Source organism: Tursiops truncatus, chromosome 3 (assembly GCF_011762595.2).
Source record: "Tursiops truncatus isolate mTurTru1 chromosome 3, mTurTru1.mat.Y, whole genome shotgun sequence".
Lineage (NCBI taxonomy): Eukaryota > Metazoa > Chordata > Mammalia > Artiodactyla > Delphinidae > Tursiops > Tursiops truncatus.
This window is the reverse complement of record NC_047036.1, coordinates 135,423,835-135,438,329: the sequence shown is the minus strand read 5'-3', so window position 1 is coordinate 135,438,329 and position 14,495 is coordinate 135,423,835. Positions and strand designations below refer to the sequence as shown.

At 43.6% G+C, this 14,495-nt stretch overlaps 1 protein-coding gene across 9 annotated transcripts in view; it reads right to left on the bottom strand.

Annotated features, from left to right (window-relative positions):
* ADRA1B (adrenoceptor alpha 1B) overlaps positions 1-14,495 on the bottom strand; it is a 627,213-nt gene that overhangs the window by 348,950 nt on the left and 263,768 nt on the right. For 8 of the 9 annotated variants that reach the window (XM_073802761.1, XM_073802764.1, XM_073802766.1 and 5 more), the window contains one exon: positions 5,562-5,748. The exons of the other annotated variant lie outside the window; for it this stretch is intronic. The gene's annotated coding sequence lies outside the window, so the exon portion shown is untranslated. The remainder of the gene's footprint in view (positions 1-5,561; positions 5,749-14,495) is intronic. 9 annotated transcript variants of the gene reach the window in all.

The window sequence follows — 14,495 nt, the reverse complement described above, 5'->3', positions numbered from 1 at the left end:
GGGGGAAAAAATTCTCAATGTGTTGCCAAGGGCCTACTATAAGCCTGCCTTTGAGTTAGGTGCTAGGGATAGAAAGATGAATAATTTCCGGTTGATTTAGAAATTGGGGATTGGTGAGAAACAAATAATCAAAATGCAACATGGTAAATGTTTCAGTAAAAATATGTACAAACTGCTAGGTTGAGAACAAAAGAAGAAATACCAGGCTTTGCCTTTCGAGCCTAGGAAGAGAGTAAAGGGAATAAAAGAGTTGAATCTACAAGGATGAGTCAGAATTGACCAGGTAGTTACAGGGATGAATGAATTTCAGACCAAGACATGTAGTGCAGTTTGGACAGATATATATGAGCACGTATGGATAGGCAGGTGAATATGGGCAGAGGTGGCTGAGCAGGTGTGAGGGGCAGATGGGCACAGGTGAGTACAGACGTGAAGTGTGGATGGGCAGGAATGAATTAGGATCAGGAATGGAGGAAGCCATGCTGACAAGATCAGTGTAATTCTATAGCAGTCCTTGAACACTATACCAGGGGATTTGGATTTTTTCCCAATAGGCAATGAGGAGCCGATACAAGGGTTTTCTCACAGGGTAGGAGCTTGAAGGAATCAGATTTACGAAAGATAACTCCAGCAGCAATTTGGAGGATGAACTAGAGCTGGTGTTGACTGGACTGGCAAAGCAAGCAGTTAGGAAACTATTATAATGGCCTGACTGCAACCACCAAGGCAGTGGTTCCTGCCTTCAGGCAGTGGACCTGAACCAAGGCAAAGATAAATAGGAGTGTATGTGCACATGGGTATGCATATGTGCAAGAAGAAGAGAAAAGGAAAGAGAAGGAGAGATATTATGTGTGTGTGTGTGTGTGTGTGTGTGTTGTATATATGTGTGTTGGCTGAAATATTTTTATGAACTAAGATCTTCAGGCCTTGGTGAGGTATTGAGAAAGAGGAAGGAAGAGGAAGAAACTCAGTAATTTCATTGTATGTATAAGCACAATATTTATATCTTATCCCAACCTCACATATTGAGATCCTTGTCAGTTTAGAAGATATGGTTATTTGAGTAACACAATCTCAAGTTTGCCTTTGAAATATCCATGAAAACAGTGGTTACCAAATGCCAGACAATGGGTTTTCCATATTAGAATCCCCTGGGGTCTTCATTAAAAACAGATTCCTGGGAACTTACCACAGATCTAACAAATCACTCTGGGTGGGAGCCCAGGGAATTCATATTTTTAACTATCAGGTCAAATGACTGCTGGGAAGCTGTGATTGGGAACAACCACTTTTAACAACTCAACTATCAGTCAACTTGAAGAAGGATGTACAAATGCTCAGAGGAGTAAATCTCTCATGCAACATTCAAGAATGCATACACTACCAATATTTTCATTATACAAAGAGACAAAAGGCCCTCCATTTGATACCACTTTTGGGGGGGGGGCTCATCTCAAAGTAACTGCATATGCTTTAGAATAGCTTATTGCATTTCTTTCAGCATATTCCTTAATTTAGTCTCTTCAGTAGTTTACCCTCAGCCTAATGTTTTGATAGATATCAATGAGTAACAGGCCAAGCTGAAGCTAAGCAGTCTGCAGAAAATATTCAGATGTAGGTCCTATTTCTTTTTCTCTTTACCTCCCACCCTAGGTGAACTCATCCAGTACTGTTGCTTAAATAGCATCTATATGCCGATGACTCACAAATTTTTACCTCCATCCTGAATCTCTCATCTATACTTTAGGGTCATATATCCAACTGTCTCCTTGTCATCTCTAGTTGGCGTCTCATACGAATCTCGATTTTAAGAAAGCTGAAAAGTACTGAACTCTTAAATCACTCCACCTAACCTTTTCTTCCCCATCTCCAATCTTCTCAACCTCAGCAAATGGTACCACCATTTACCCAGTGGCTCTAGCCAAAATCCTCAGGGAGATCATTCTTGATCCCTCCCTCTTCCTAACCACCCCCTTCCACGTCAATTTCTAAATCTTGTGAATTTTACCTCCCAAATGTATTCCAAATCTGCCCATGACTCTTCACCTCTACTTCTATGACCTTGATCTGAGCCACCACCATCTTTTGCTTTAGCTAACAGAAGCTGGGACCATTTCTCTTCCAAGCCACTCTGACCACTGCGGCCAGAGGGCTCTTTAAAAATTACAGCACCTCATGGCCCTGCTTACAACCCCCGAGCGGTGTTCCAGTGCACTCAGAATCACATCTAAACCCCTTTTCAGGGTTTCCTTTCTCTTCCATCTCATCCAGGCCCTGTGTCCTTCCATCACTACCCTCCAATCAAATGGACCTTCCTCTAGGTCCTTGAACACACCCAACTGCTCCCCATTGCAGAGCCATCACTCCTGCTCCTCCCAAAGTATGCAACTCCTAACCAGGCTAAATTTTCGTCTTCCAGTCTGAGCTAAATCTCTGTCCCAAGAGGTTTGCCCTCTTCATCTAGGCTAAGATTCAGCACACCTTTTCTGTAGGGAGCCAGATAGGAAATATCTTAAGCCACACAGGCCATGTGGTCTCTATCATGACTACTGAACTATTTTTGTAGCAAATCATCCATAGGCAATATGCAAATGATATGCCTGACTATGTTTCAATAAAACTTTATTTACAAAAAAAGGGAACAGGCAGATTTGGCCTCTAGGCTGTGGTTTGCTAATTCCTGACCTAAACCAAAGTATTACTCTTCTGCTATTCTTTCTCACAGCTTCTCATAAGTCCTAAACATGTGCCCACTGCCTGTGTCTCCCACTAGTCTCTTAGCTCCATGAGGACAGAAAGCTCAGGCTCTTATGTATTCCCCATCAAATATATAGTTCCTGGTAGAGCGCTTGCCGCAGTGTGGCCTCAGTAAACACTGGTCGGATAAAGGAAGAAAAGGACAGTTGAGGAAGGAAGGGAGAATTTCTCTTTGAAGCCCAAGTACTTTTTGTAAAAAGGCAGCAGCCATGTCTGGCCTGTACTTTTTAACTCCTTTCTCAACAGAGTTCCTGGGTGAATCACTTATTCATTTATTGCTTTGTTCATTCCATCATTTCTTCAGCAATGCAGTATTTACTAACATCTAAGATGGCAGGCTGAGGGCTCTTCCCAGATCTCTGCTCCCAGAAGCCTTCTTTCTGGTTTTCTGCTGGGAGGCCAGTGCAAGATTCACGCTTTGTGAAGTGAGATTGAGAGGCCAAAGCAATTAGTAGAAAAGGCCAGCAGGGTCGCCTCTCAACCAGAAGGGAGCCCTGCCCTCTCTGCCCTGACTCATTACCCTAAAACAGCCCTCCCCACAACTCTTCACTGTTTCTCCACTTTGGCAGATGAAAAGCGAATAATTGTGTACCCTGAAAGTTTAGCACCAACACTGCTTTGAAAGAGACGCCACGCGAGGGTTCCATGTCCCACTCCTCCCTCCCTCCCCCCGCAATCCCTACGCCCTTCCCCATCTTCCCCATCCTCCTCCAGGCTGACTGGAATGCCAGCAAGGAAGCTGAGAGATGGGCAGTCATTAAAGATCATCAACTATAGAGCTCTTCACCAGGCAGGATTATGTTTAATAGACAGCAAGAGTATTCCTGCTGGCTCCTGTTAAGTTTCATCAAAAGTGTGCCTAATTAAATTCTTCAATTAATTATGCTCTTCTGCATTACAAATTTTGATCAAATTGATTTAATTTGGTGCAGGGAGAGATGTTCCTTCACATGCAAAGTGAACCCGTCTGAGGTTAGGTTCTGTGTCCAGAAGCCTCTTGGGATCCCTCTAATCTGGATTGCCTTTACCCTCCTGCATCCTGGGAATTGGTGAATCGCAGGCGGCTCAGGGAATTGGCAATTGTTGCTCTGCCCACATCTGCAAGAGCTGTCCTGAAGCCACAAAGAAGCTGACAGCTGTCTTCCCCCACCCCCTCCCCCCTCTCAGCCTCCCTTTCCTCCTCTGCTTTAAGAAACACCCCCATCTTGGGAAAAATCGCACCCAATCTGTCAGTGAAATATGCTGTGGGACTGAAGTTCTGGCAATCTGTTTCCACTCTGGAGACAAATCTCAGCTTGTTAGTGGCCTTACAGAGAACTTTAGAGCGTCCTTAGTTCACAGAGCCCCAAAGCAAACAGTGCCCCCATCACCCAGGCCAAGGCATTCTCCCCCTCCTTCCACTTACGGTCAAAAGTCCTGCCAAGACTCAACTTCCCAACCCTTCTTTCTCCTTTCCAGGGTCCTTCACTCCATCCTATAAGGCCCTGAGACCTGACATCCCCCAGGCAACCCCCTCCACCATATAGCCACTCGGCAGCCAGACCTTCCTGATGGTCTCACCCTCATCAAAACATCCCTATGTGAGGCCCCACTCACTCCCTAGGGCTTCTCCTATTAATTGACTAGCCAATCTGATGATCAAATTTCTTCCCAAACAACAAAAGCAATAACAACAAAAATTTTTTTTTAAAAAAATGCTCCTTACTGCATAAGCCAAAGTGCGAGCTCCCTTCCATGTGGGTGTGCCCGGGGTTAATTTGTCCTATGTAAAGCCACAGACTAAATGCTCCCTGTCATCCTACAGAGTCAGTTTTACTCAGAAATAATTTAAACTCTTATTTGTATACTGCAGAATAAACTAGAAAATTCACACTATGTATTCAGACAGAAGAGGAGACTTGAAAGGTAAGCCTTTTGGGGGCTGCAGCCCCAGGCCCCTTAGGTCTCAGTCAATTACCTCCATCTTGGGCAAAGAAGCATAGCATACATGGTCCTGGTGATGCCTTTCTCACCATGGTTAATGCACGCCCCCTCACTAGGACCTCTGACACCAGAAGACTCTTACTTAAAGTGTGTCCATCCCCCCGGGAAGAATGCCTAAATCTACTTCTGCCTCGTCCTCTCCCTTCAACTCGATTCGGAAATTGTCAACTGCTTGATTGGACATTTTCATTTGCATGGTCTGCCACAGCCTTGAAATGAACTTGCCTACAATTCTAAACCTACCATTTCCTGCCAGTACCATCAAACCTGCTCTCCCTTGTCATTCCCCAGTTTCTCCTAATGGGGCCCCAATTTTCCCAGGCACTGGGTGGGGGGAAACATAGCAGACATCCTCAACATCATCCATCAAATAAGTAAATAAATAAATAGGAGTTGCTTTTAGTGTTGTTATTTCAAAACCATCGCATGACGAATCCTTACTTGTTCTTTAATGGGTAAATAGATTAGATCTTAGCGTTGTTGTTTTTTTTTAAACAAATATGCTTTTGGTTCGTGATTCTTTTTGAGCAGGCACTCCATAATAGTTTAGAACTAGATGTTTCAACCCAACTTAATAATCCTCTATCCCCTAAGCAAGGCCATTGCCAAGTCCTGTCAGCACACAGTAGGGCTCAACAAATGCTAGGTGTTAATAGAAATAATAATAAATAAAAATATATCATAACATGGTAAAAGATGTCAGTGGATGGTATGCAGTTAGCTGCCAAGCGAGCAAGGAGAGAAGGCTAGGAAAGCAGAGAGAGAGCTGATAGGTCAGGAGAGAGTGGTCCCTCCCACCCCGACCATGTGGTGAGACGTACCATCCAGGGAAATTTAGGAAGGTAGCCAGGAGACTTTGAGGCCTGCTTGTGAGACAGACAAACCAGCTTCCCCAGAGCTTGTGGTTTATGCTTCTTTAGCAAGATGATGCTGACTGGAGAGCAGAATCCAATGGAAGGAGGAGAGTCATGCTAGGGCAATGGCTGGTGTGGCACAAAGCCAGAAGGCCTGAAATGAAAAGTATAAAAGGCATTACAGAGGAGGCACTCAAGAATTTATGTAGTGAATTAATTATAACAATATCTTAATGGCTAAAACATTTATTGAGAGCTTGCTCTGGGCTGAGCAGCATTTAAGTGTTGTACAGGCATTACTTGTTTAATCCCTGCCATGGTCTGGAAAGGATCTTTTATTACGCTGATTTGATAGATGTGAAATGAACCTCAGAAAGGTTAAGTAATTTGTGCAAGGTTGCACAGCTAGAAAGTGGTGGAGTTAGGGTCTGAATCCAGAGCCTGAGTGTTTCATCCTCAAATTTTTCTTCCTCCTACTTAAATGTCTGCATTTTTATTTGAATTTCCTCTTTTTTCCTCTGACAATGTTACAACTCCACACTCAGTAAACTCTTTGAAGGCAGAGGTAGGGTCTCAGAGTTCTTCAAATTCTTCTCAATGCCTCACCCAATGCCTTCTATAGTAAATACTTAATAAATATGATTCATTTATTGATAGAAATATTTGTTAATGGCACAACGTTGAGAAAATCAGGCACTGTAACAAACAGGGGAAAACTTTCTAAAAAGGATCACTCAGTCTTATCTGGTGAAGCCTGTGTACTATCAACAGGCTGTATGCAACAGTCTCTCCTGGCCCACACAGCACTGCTGGTTCTGTTGCCTGGGAACCTCTTTTCTTACCTTCCCCCTTTTCCTGGTTTATTCCCTCCTGTACTATAGACCTCAGCATAGATGCCTCTTCCTCCAGGAAGACTTCCCCGATTCCCCCCAAATTTGGATTAGAAGCTCCCACAAAATCTTATACTTCTCCCATCACAACATTTATCCCACTGCATTACAATTATCTAGTTCACTCTTCAGTCTTTCCCAAGTAGATCATAAGCTTGTTGAAAATAGGGTTGTCCTCACTACCTAGCACATGGTATATATTTTTTAATATATATATATTCTATATACATACATACACTGAGTATACTATATACTTGTTGAATATATATTTATTGAAATAGTTGTAATGAGAGTTCTCTTATCTCACCCAAATCAAGGTCAATATGCCCCAAATCTTCAAGGCACAGTGGAGGAGCAGTGAACACAAATTTCCCTATTTCACAGTTTTGTCTAAGCCAGGACTCGCATTCTCTCAGGATATACCAAGGAGAAAAAGTGATGGAAAGAAGCTGGAAAGGTAGACAAGTTTACTGACCTCATCTACAAGACAGCCCCAGTTACCTGGGCTTTGTGATTTGGGGCAAGTTCCATACCCTCTCAAAGTTTAGGTGAGGAAGTGGTGAAGCACTCTGCCTCCCTCATGGGATTGTTGTAAAGATTCATTAAGACGTAAAACAGAACAGTGCCTGGCACACAGTATCTGCCCAGCAAGTGTCAGATGCTGTTATAATTTTATAGCATCAACTGGTATTTGAGTGTGAGATTTTCCATTTTTACTCATACGGAGTAACTCTGCCTGGACACTTTAATGTCATTGGTATATTATTATGTAATTAATATACACAAGTAATATTGCCCGTAATACATGCAATTAATTAAATGTTTGGAGATGCAGATGTCTTGGAAACAAAGTCAAATTGATTAAACCCAGCTGGTCTAACTGACCACAAGTGTGGTCTGACTGGCTACATGAAGCAGCCAGGCTTTGGCCAGACCAGAGGATTCATCAAAAGTCTCAGATCCCTGGCTCGGCAATAGTTCTCACTCCTCAGCACCTTTCCAATCCAGTTCACAAAGCTGAAAATTAAAACAAGTTAATAAGAACCATAAAATTTTGATACCAACAAATGTTCTTAAGTTTTACTCAGCCATAAAGCTATTTACGACAGGAGAGTAGAAAGTTTCCCTCTAATTTTTTAAGCTGTGAGCAGCAACATGAACAAACAATGCAGACTGTACATTCAAGAACAAAGTTTGGAACTGTGATCAAATACATCAACAACAAAAAGCAAATCTGACATGTTTAATGATAAATCTTTTTATTGTGCTGTGCAGTAATTAGACAAAATGAGAAGTTCACGTAATGGCTGTAATTATTTAGTCATATTACTTTCATGCTGTCAAACCAAACTTTCATGGATTTTCTCTTTCTATTTTGTTAGTTATTCTGCATTTATAAAAAGCCCCTGTGTTGACTATTTTCTCTGATGCTACTTAAGATTTCAATGGACTCCTCATTGCACGAAGGCATAATTAGACATAAGCACACACCCACATGTTGGAAGATAGAGATCTAGGACCGGAGTCTCCATGTCCTGAGCTCCTGCATGCTTCTCTGGCTCAGGGCAATAGCTCCTGAGACCACCTATTTTCCAGCCTGTGAGGTCCAAACCTTCCCCTGTACCTCTCATTCTCTCCTGAGATAAGAGTTTCTGAATAAGAAGATTGCTATAGTCCCCTTTCCATAGAAGGATCATTAACCTCATTTGATGATGTTAGCTGCCCTAACAAATAGAACCCTAATTACAAATAGATCACAGCTTATTATGTTACATAACAGCTGTAACGTAATACTCGTGTATTTCTGCTCACTTAACAACCCAAGGCAGGTATCCCTGTTTGTCATGAGACTGTCTTCCACCCAGTGATTTGAGGACCCAGAACTCCTTCTATCTTGTGGCTTCACTGTTCCCTAAAGCTTTGTCTTCATTGTCTGCACTCATCTAGCAAAAGACAAGAGCATGGATGAGATCTCGCTACTTCATAAAAACTTTGACCCTGACATTGCACCCATCACTGTCATCAGAACTTGGCCACATAATCACACACCCAATTTCAAGGGAGACTCCGAAATGAGATCAAGTTATTTGCTCAGGAAAAAGAAACAGGTTTTGATGTACAGCTTGCAGTCTCCACCCTTCCTGAAATCAGTGTGGAAATGAGGAGGTAGAGTCAGCAAACCAGATGTAGAATTGGGGGGGTGGGGGGATGAAATGATATAGCAGGGAAAATAAAACAAGAAGCTATAAAGTTCATTACTGGAGAAACTGGGGAAATATGAATTTTTCCTGTACAATAGTATTATATTAATGCTAAATTTCCCAAGTGTGATAATTATGTTGTGGTTATGGAGGAGAATGACCTTACTCTTAGATGGTGGCTCCCAAAATACTCAGGGGTGAAGTACCACTGACGGCTTCAACTTACTCTCAAATGCTCCTCCAAGTGCACATACAGAAAGAGAGGGAGAGGGAGAGAAAGAAGGAGAGGGGGAGGGGGAGAGAGAAGGAGAGAGAAAGGGAGAGCTCAAATGTGCTTAAATGTTAACAATCTGTGATTCCTGATGAAGCCTATTCAAGGAGCAAAGGCCTGTAGGTATGACATAGGCCAGGAAGGACACAGTATGCTGAAGACAGGAAACTGGGCCAGGGTCGCTGGAGTATAAAATGCCCAGCAGTGAGGGCAGGAGATGAGCCCAGAGAAAGGTCAAGATCATGACAGGGTTTGCATAGTGTGAGGCTTGACTTTATCTTGCAGCCAATGAGGACACATTTAAGGGCAGGCAGGGATAGATCTGGTGGGTCTTTTAGGTAGAATGTGCTCAGGGAAGATTTAAGGGGAACAATTCTGGATGAAGTGATGCAGTTTCATTCACTTAACAATTTCAGGTGCCAGCCCTGTGCTAGAGGCTATAGATATGCAGTACCGGGATAGCCACTGGATATGCGGAAGAGCGAAATCAAGACGTGGTTCCTGCCTTCTTGGAGGTTAGGGTCTAGTGAGTGGAGACACACATAAAGTAATAATTGTAAGAACAAGTGTAAAATTACAGCTGTGACAAGAGTTAGGAAGGAGATGTTCGTGATGCCCTAGGAATCTGTGATGGCTGCACTTAGTTTGGTCAGGGAAAGCAGCATCTCCAAGAAACTGGTGTTTGAGATAAGACTCATAGAATGAAAAGGAGTTATTTAGGGAAAACTGTATCAGGCAGAGGAAATAGCATGAATAAAGGCTCTTTGGTTGGAAGGAGCATGGCATATTTGACTAAAAGAAAGACCAGAGTGGCTAGGAGGCAGTGAGTGAAAAAAAGTATGCCTGATGAGATTGGAGAGACACACAGTCACCAGCCCTTGTAGTGCCTTGTAAGCCATGTTAATGGATTTTGACCTTTACCCCATGTGCACTGGGAAGCCATTCAGAGCATGTAAGCGTGTGAGTGCTGAGGGAGGGATAAGTGACATAATCCTGTAGCTGCACAGTGGAGAATGGGTTATACTATAAATTTCGGCAGACCAGTGAGGAGGGATGATAAGAGATGGAGAAAGGGGATGGAGCCAAGAAATCCTTAGATCACGAAGTAAGTATAATTTGGTGTTTGGTGTTTGATTGGAAATGCCACAGTTATGGGGTGGAAATTGACAAAACCAGGTGATGGTGTTATCAAGTGAAAGAGAGAATACTGAAGAGGAAGCTCATGACAACCACAGGGAATTCAGATTGAGACAGGATGTGTTTGGGATGCCAAGTAGAGCTATCTAGCAGAGGATTAGATAAATATCTGAAATTTAGGAAGTAGTGACTTGGGGGTACTCAGCATTTAGATTTAGATTGAGGTGATGTCAATGCCACAAGTACACCATCTTTTAAAGTCAGAGAAGACAGAGCCCATTTCAGATATAGGGAATCAAAGTTCAGAGAGAGACAAAAATAACCAGGAGACTATGGTATAACAAGAAGCTGGGTGTAGGGAGATTCAGACTGTCAAACGTCCAGCATGTCACTAGAAAATAGGAACTGAGGAACATCCAGGACCATGGTGATTAAGAATATCATTGCGCACCTCAATAACAACAGTTTCAGCAGAGTGATGGGGTAGAAGTCAGAAACCAGCTACATTAGAGTATAGGAAAAAAAGACAGTGGGCAGAAATCACTCTTGGGGGTAGTTTAGATGACAGAGGTCATAGAGAGATTTGACAGTGGCCATGGGGATTTGGGGTCTGGATTGGAGGCATTTAATTCTATCACTCACTCACCACACTTATCTTGTGTATATTTTAGTTGTCAGTCATGAAACAGATACACAGGTCTTCCCTGGTGGCGCAACGGTTAAGAATCTACCTGCCAATGCAGGGGACACGGGTTCGAGCCCTGGTCCAGGAAGATCTCACGTGATGCATAGCAACTAAGCCCATGCGCCACAACTACTGAGCCTGCACTCTAGAGCCCGTGAGCCACAGCTATTGAGCCTGTGTGCCACAACTACTGAAGGCTGTGCGCCTAAAGCCTGTGCTCTGCAACAAGAGAAGCCATGGCAATGAGAAGCCTGCACACCGCAACGAAGAGTAGCCCCCGCTCGCCACAACTAGAGAAAAGCCCATGCGCAGCAACGAAGACCCAGCACAGCCAAAAGTAAATTAATCTTAAAAAAAAGAAAGAAAGAAATAGACACACAAAAAACTAAGTCAGAACACCGCCCTCAAGAAGCATGTGTGCTGAGTAATTTTCAAACTCCATTCCATGGAACCCTGGGTTCTGGGGACACCATTGTGGGAGGGGAATCAGGAAAGGCTGAGCTCGTGGACTCTGTGACTCATATCCCTCCCCGTATCACCCCTTATCTTTCTCGTGGGCGTCTACATTTAAAACATTCTTTACAAAAATGCACTCTGTCGCCAAGTGAAAAGTTTATAAAGTAGTGCTCTGGGGGATACAACATTCTAGACCAGGGGTCAGCAACCTTTCTGCAAAGGAGCAGATAGCACATATTTTGGGTGTTGTGAACCATACGGTCTGCTCTAACGACTCTGCTGATGTAGAGTAAAAGCAGCTTTAGACAATAGGAATGGGCATGGCTCTGTTCCAATAAAACTTTATTTACGAAAACAGGAGGCAGATGACAGTTTGTTGACCCTTGTTCAAGATGTTGACGAGATGCAGCATGACTTTTCAGCTGATTATTCCTGAAAGTATTTCTATAAGACATAGGCTATCATAAAAGTGTAACTATGTTTTGGCCCCTCGGTTTTGCTAGTTTCCAGCATTCTCTGACCCTTAGCTGCCTGACTTCGCAGTCATACCAACTGAAGGGTCTGTCACCTCCCATCCCCTACTGAAGATTGCTACATTAGTCTTTTTCTCAACCCTGCCCACCCCATTTATCTTCTCGATCTACTGTCCATTTTATTTTTCCTCTCAATTTAAAAGAAGGAAGTTAAAGAAAAATATCGTTCCCTCAAACCAAACAAAAACAATCTTTCAAAATGTTGGGTGAAGACACACTGCCCTCATCAAGCCCAGTACGCATGAAATGAGTTTTCATTAATGTTACTTTAGGGGAACATCCGCTTTGAGAATTCTGATACGATGAGCCCCATGTCACACCAGAAATCCGTAAACAGAAAAGCAGGGCTCCCTGAGTCAGGCCCTGGCCAGAAGGGAGGCTGCCAGCTCCCTGCAAAAGGAACTGGCGGTATTTAGGAAATCCATGGCAGCCATCTCAGATCAGAGTCGAGGTCGACACTCTCCAGAGCTGCGTAATAAAGTGACGAAAGGCCAGAGGAAGGAGACCTTCCACTTGCAGAAACATCCTGTTGCCCTATTTTGAAAAGTAAAGGAAGGGAGAGTACAGGAGTGAGAGTGAAGGAGTCTAGGAATTAGTCTGACTGGCATGAAAGCCTGCTGGCCTGGCTTGTGATGGCTACACAGGCTGGGGGGCAGGGATCCTTTCCCCAATATTATCCTGGCTGACCTGGTGCTGATGACTCATATTCCTCTACTGGAATTTTTCTAGGAATGCTTTGACAGAATGCTTTGATAAAATGATAAAATGCAAAAAATCTGTTTAAAAACAAAAGTTGAGTCTTAAGAGTGCCAGAACATACCAACACCATCTTGGAAAGCGCCCTGGGGACAGGTAGCTTAAGAACTGGCAGGAGGGGAACCTGTTTTGATAAAGGGTGATGATTCTGGAGCAGAGGTCAAAGGCTGCGGTAATGTGCAGCCAGACCCGCCAGGGGCCAGGTAAAAAGAGTGGACGGGATAGAGGAGAAGGGTGGGAGATAAAGGAGAGGGAGGATAAGGGTACAAAGACACAGTTCATTCTTAGGCCACAGGAAGTAAGGAAAAGGCCTGCAAGATCACATTCAACTCGCAGGCCCCCAACAACTTCCATTATTACCATGCCCAGTGACTCCCCTACCTTTAATATAATACAAATGATCTCTGGCATTATTAAAATGGCAGATTCCCTCCTACAATCCTGGAGACTCTGATTCAGAATGGAGCTCCAGAATCTTCCCTTTTTATGCATGCAGCTGGCAATTCTGAAAACCACTGCCTTCCAGGTTGTGACAACTGTGTTTGGCATCAGCCATTACAATGCACCGGGCTTCCTTTGGTTCACTGAGCAAAGGTGCTTTGGTCTGGGGATGCTGAGTGTGAGTATGCCATCATTAGACTGAAGGGGGAAAACACTGCCTCTTTATAAAAATATTGTGACTTCTAATATGTAATGTTTTATAAAGTTATTTCTCATGTGATCCTCCTGACCCAGTGAGGTAAACAGGGTGTGAATTATAGGCCCCATTCTACAGATGAGGCACTGAGCCTCCCAGTGACATTTGCCCAAGGTCACATGGCTAATAAATGACAGGGTAAGGACCGGAAACTGAACCTTCTGATACCTTATCTGTTATCTCTTCTCTCCATCCCACTACTCCTCACTGCCCCACCCAGAATCCTCATGCCTGGCAGACTGAGGCCACAGAGTTAGCAGTTAGCTGACTCAGGTTGCAATTGGCCCCGCAACTTATAAACTTATTAATATCACACTTTAATGCAGCAGTAGCAGGTTAGAACCACCCAGGCTTCTGTTCAACATGCAGATGCCCTGGCTCCAGTCTAAATGTGCTCAGTCAGGACCTGTGAGGGTGGGGCCTGGGAATCTGCAGTTTTGTAAAAGCGCTCCAGGTGATTCTGATGCTGAAATGTTTGTGACCCAATGCAACAAACTAAGTAAAGCAAAATCAACTCTCGACTGGACTCATTACCCAGGGAATGGTTTTCTCAGCATTTAGATTCTGTCCCCACTTTCACTCCCACCCTCAATTCTACATTTTCCCATTGTTTTGTTCATTAGCAGCATCTCTGAAGGGAAGAGAGAGGCATTATAATCTGGGTTAGCCTTTCAATTTGGGAGTGCCTCTGATGGTTTCTGCATAAGAAGACAGAAATTCTTCTCTCCCCTACCCCAAAATCAGGCGCAGTCTGTCAGAAACCTTAGAGGGGAAGGATATTGTTTAGAAACCTGATTAAACACACACCTGGCATGATTGCTCATTCTGTGAGGGTTCTGCATGGAAAAGATCAACACGCTCTCAAAATAGAATCTAGAGATACAAAGGAATCTGCAATAGCCTCACGTATTTGTGCACAATGCAATGTATCTCCTGGTATTTTTATTACCAATCAGAAGAGGCTTGTCACAGTCAGCCATCTGCTTGAGTCAATGCCCGGCTGCAGTGGCTGTGCCTTAGAGAAGGAACACTGGAATCAAAGCCTAGACTCATGAAGAGTCACAAAGCAGGGAGCCAACAGTGCCCTGCAAGCGACACCCTTCAGTGTCCTGAAGGACCCAGTCATATCCTACGTCAGGAAAACTCTCCTACACGCTTGGATTTTTAAAGAGAACAAGCGGCTGTGACATCAGGTGGAAGCTATTATATTTGTTCTCATGGAAATGTTCAATATTTCAAAGTGGTCTCTGCAGTCCCATTAAAATTACAGACTCC